The following is a 5042-nucleotide window of genomic DNA, read 5'->3' on the forward strand; positions in this document are numbered from 1 at the left end:
TTCCCATCCCAAGGCTTATGGGAAACTCTCACTAAAGATGAGCTCACTAAAGATGAGCAAAAGTAAATATCAAAGAGCACATGAAGAGGGGCGCCTGGGTGGCACAGTCGTTAAGCATCTGCCTTCGGCTCAGGGCGTGATCCCGGCGTTATGGGATCGAGCCCCACATCAGGCTCCTCTGCTATGAGCCTGCTTCTTCCTCTCCCACTCCCCCTGCTTGTGTTCCCTCTCTCGCTGGCTGTCTCTGTCTCTGTCGAATAAATAAATAAAATCTTAAAAAAAAAACAAAAACAAAAAACAAAGAGCACATGAAGAAATAAATCACCATCAGGGTTAATCAGCAGACACCAAAGTTGACACTTCAAGAAGTGGGAACTGTAGATGAATTTAAGAGACTAGAAAATAATATTTTACAATAATTTAGAAAATATATTGAAGCCATAAGATACTATGGGAAAAGGATGGTTTTTTTAAAGTTACCAAATATTAATGAAAATTACCATCACTGGAATGAAAAACATTTGGTAGGTTAAATAGCGGAGTAGACCTTGCTTAAAAGAAAACTGCTGAAGTGGAGAACAAATCTAAGGAAATTCTATAAGAGGGAGAGAGAGAGAGAGAGAGAGCAAGAAAGAATATGAATGTGACTGGATGGGTAATTGGCAGGTAAGAAACACAGGAAGCTTCAGTGTATGTCAGTCTAACAAGGTCTAAAAAGGAAAGAAGAGAGGGATTGGGGAAGAACTAATACTCAGAGATGATAATAAAGGACTTTCCAGAATTAGAGATGAGAGTTAAGATTATGTCTTAAACAAAATAAAAACAAATCACACAAAAAGATTTAAACTTAGGTGCAAATCTAACAAAATATGTACAAGATCTATGTGAGAAAAACTACGAAATTCTGATGAACCAAATCAAAGAACAAACGCAGACATACTCCATGTTCATGGACAAGAAGATTCAATATTGTCAAGATGTTAGGTCTTCCCAAATTGATCTATAGATTCAATGCAATTTCAACAAAAATCCCAGCGAGTTATTTAGTGGATGTTGACAAACTGATTTTAATGTTTATATAGAGAGGCAAAAGACCCAGAATAGCCAACACAAGATTGAAGAAGAAAATTGGAGACTTCAAAACTTACTATAAAGCTATGGTAATCTGACAGTGTGGTGCCAGTGAGAGGAGAGATAAAGAGATCAACTGAACAGAACAAAGAGCTCAGATACCGACCCCCACAAATAGAATAGATATCTGACAAAGGAACAAAGGAAATTCAAAGGAGCAAAGATGGTCTCTTCAACAAATGGTGCTATAACAACTGGACCTCCACATGCCAAAAAAAAAAAAAATCTAGACACAGACCTTATATCTTTCACAAAAATTAACTCAAAATGGATCATATCGAAATGTAAAATACAAAACAGTGAAACTCCTAGAAGACAGAATAGGAGAAAATCTACACGACCTTGGGTATGATGATGTCTTTTTAGATACAACAGCAAAGACAGGAGTCGTGATACAATTGATAATCTAGACTTCATTAAAATTAAAAATGTCTGCTCCGTGAAAGAAAATGTCAAGAGAATTAGAAGACAAGAGAAAGACTAGGAGAAAATATTTGCAATAAAGACATTTATAAAGATAAAGGACTGTTATCCAAAGTATACAAAGAACTCTCAACAATAAAAAAATAAACCCAATTAAAAATAGGACCAAAGACCTTAACAGAGACCTCATCAAAGAAGATGTTCAGATAGCAAACAAGCATATGAAAAGATACTCCATATCATATCTCATCAGGGAAATACAAATTAAAACAATGAAACGCCACTACACACCTATTCGAATGACCAAAATCTGGAATCAAATATGGGCAAAGATGTGGAGCAAGAGGAACTCTCATTCATTGACGGTGGGAATATAAAATGGTGCAACCACTCTGGAAGACTGTGTGGTGGGTTCTTATAAAACTAAACCCACTCTTACCATACAATCCAGCAATTGCGCTTCTTGATGTGTATTCAAATAAGTTGAAAACCTATGTCCACACGAAAATGTTTATAGCAGCTTTAATCATAACTGCCAAAACTTGGAAGTAAATAAATTATACTTCGGTAGGTGAACAGATAACTCCACTTGTTACATCCAAACAATGGAATATTATTCAAAACTAAAAAGAAATGAGCTATCAAGTTGTGAGAAGACATGCAGGAAACTTAAATATGTATTTCTAAGTGAAAGAAGCCAATCTTAAAAGGCTACAGACTGTATGATTCCAACTATAGGGCATTCTGGAAAAGGCGAAACTGTAAAAAGACCGGTGGTTGCTGTGGTGGGGGGTGGTGGGGATGAATAGACAGAGCACAGAGGATCTGGGGAGTGAAAATGCTCTGTATGAAAAAACAGTGGGTGCATGTCATTATAAATTTGTCCAAACACACAGAATGTATAACACCAAGAGTGAACTCTAACGTAAACTATGGACTTTGGATGCTTATGATGTATCAATCAATGTAGGTTCACCCTTGGTAAATAAGTAAATAAACTAACTAACTAACTAACTAACTAACTAACTTTAAAAAGCATTCTGGTAAGTAATGTTGATAATGGGGAGACTATGTATATATGGGGGCAGAGAGTATATAGGAAGTCCTTCTACCTCTCAATTTTGTTGTGAACCTAAAGAAGATTCTTTGGAAAAAAATCTACGTCTATTCATAGAATGAAATTGAAATTGAAAATAAAAGAAAAAGAACTCTTAAAATCAACTGAAGGGGAAAGATAATGTATCTAAAGCTAAATTATAAATTACATTCCTCATCAATGATAGATGCCAAAGGTCTGAAAAATAACATATTAAAATGTTGAGGGGACCTCCATTTTTGGACAAGATGAAATAAATATGAAGAAGAAGGAGGAGGAGAAGAGGGAGAAGGGGGAGGAAGGGGAGGAGGGGGAGGAGGAGGAGGAGGAGAAGGAGAAGGAGAGGAAGAAAAGCTCCAAGAAAAGTCCACTCTCTATAGCTCGGGGGTTCTCGACCTTGGCATTACTGATATTTCAGACTAGATCATTCTTTCTTGTTCAGGGTAGGGGTCTGGCTGTTCTATGTACTGTAGCACATTTATCAGCATCTCTAATCTCTACCCACTAGATGCCAGTAACAACTCCCCACTTGTGACAGCAAAAAATGTCTTCAGACACTGTCAGATGTCACCTGTAGGACAAATCATCCCCAACTGAGATCTCTTCTCTCTAGCCAAAGGACTTAGAAGAGGACAGCCGGAGAAAGGACAGAACCTCTTTTAATCTACTTAGCCTACTCTAAGCAAACAGCATGAAAGAGTCACATTCCTGTGCCTCTCCACCAGGCACTGTGGAGACCAAGGGGAGGAGCTCTGCGACCACTCCTGCCGTACACTAACAAAGCAGGAGCGTGCCTCCTCCTCCCAGGGTGTGCTGCAGACAGGGCAGGCTGGAGCCTTGGCGACCACCCCTGCTCTGCAGTAAGGTAACATCAGGAAAGAGGCAGTGCCCCTCCCTCCCTTCACTGGCACAGTGACCACAGAAGCCACAGACTATGAAGGAAATCACTATCAACCACCACGCTGTACCAAGTGGACAGCAAAGCAGCATTACCCTGCCTCGTCTCAGCTGGGGGGGCGGGGGATGGTGGTGAAGATGACAGAGAAGAGGGAACTGGAGAAAGTAAACTTATAAATCTGTATATGAAGTCCTGAGCATATCCCTAAATGATCCAAACATAAAACCAATCTTTTTTTTTTTTTTAAGATTTTGTTTATTTGACAGAGAGAGCGAGAGAGAAAGCACAAGCGGGAGGAGTGGCAGGGAGAGGGAGAGGGAGAAGCAGGCTCCCCGCTGAGCAGAGAGCCTGACTTGGGGGGCTTGATTCCAGGACCCTGGGATCATGACTTGAGTCAAAGGCAGACACTTAACTGACTGAGCCACCCAGGTGCCCTGCATAAAACCAACCTAAACACAGGAAAGTTGTGAGAACTGAACTACAGTGAGAAACCGAGTACACAGATCCAACATTCTAGTAGCCACAGGGTAAGGATTTCATTGCTTCTCATGTACCCTCTGCCAATTCTGATGAACAGTCAAGAAAAGGAAAATGGAAAGACAAATTCAATATTGGTATTATTATGAAAGTAGTTTTGACCTCACTGTCCCTCTAAAGTCAAGGGACCGCCACCACCCAGGGTTGCTAGGTACACACCCTGAGAACTGCTGGAGTAAAGCAGGCAATCGGAGGGAAAGAAAAGTCTCACAGTAGAGAAACAGACCGAATTTGGCAACCAGGTGAGCGGTTACTCTATGCAAGGCACCATGCTTATTCAATAGAATGACAAAATTGAGGAAATAAACCTAAAAGTAGATCTTTCCCTCAAAGAACATGTAGACTAGAGAGAAATCAAAAACAAAACAAAACAAAACAAAAAAAACTTAAGAGGTATAGATAAAAAGAGCAATGGATTGTGTTGAAATCTGCTGGACAGTTGCATCTGTTGGAAAGTGTATAAAGACTTCAAAGAGAAAACAGCATGTGATTTGGGGCCCAATGGGGGAGAGAATCCCTTTTAGGAAAATAATTTCAGACTCCTCCCTTCTATTCATTTTATATAGGCTGATTTTGTCAGATAAAAATGTAAATGTCTCTAGGATCCAACTCAATTTATTCAAACTAGAATAGTCTTACCTGAATAACAAGCAGCGAATGACTGCGATGACATCCCTTTTACTGTAGAATAGCTTCCAGGTGGTAAGTAGCAACCAAAAAAATCAAGATGTTCAGAGTTTCAAGAAAAGGACAGGCAATAAAAATCAATATTTACTAGTGAAAAAAACCTCTTCAGAGTAGTTTCATATTCTAAAGTCTGAGTCCATTTTAAAGCAAGAATTCAGCCTGAAGTTTGTTATTACACAGAACAAATTATCAGTAGTCAAGAATTCTTTGGTTCCAGGTATCTGTCATCCTCTCAATAAGTCAAAAATAATAGTCTGAAATGGAGAACAT

The sequence above is a fragment of the Ursus maritimus genome, unplaced genomic scaffold (genome assembly GCF_017311325.1).
Source record: "Ursus maritimus isolate PB19 unplaced genomic scaffold, ASM1731132v1 scaffold_25, whole genome shotgun sequence".
NCBI lineage: Eukaryota > Metazoa > Chordata > Mammalia > Carnivora > Ursidae > Ursus > Ursus maritimus.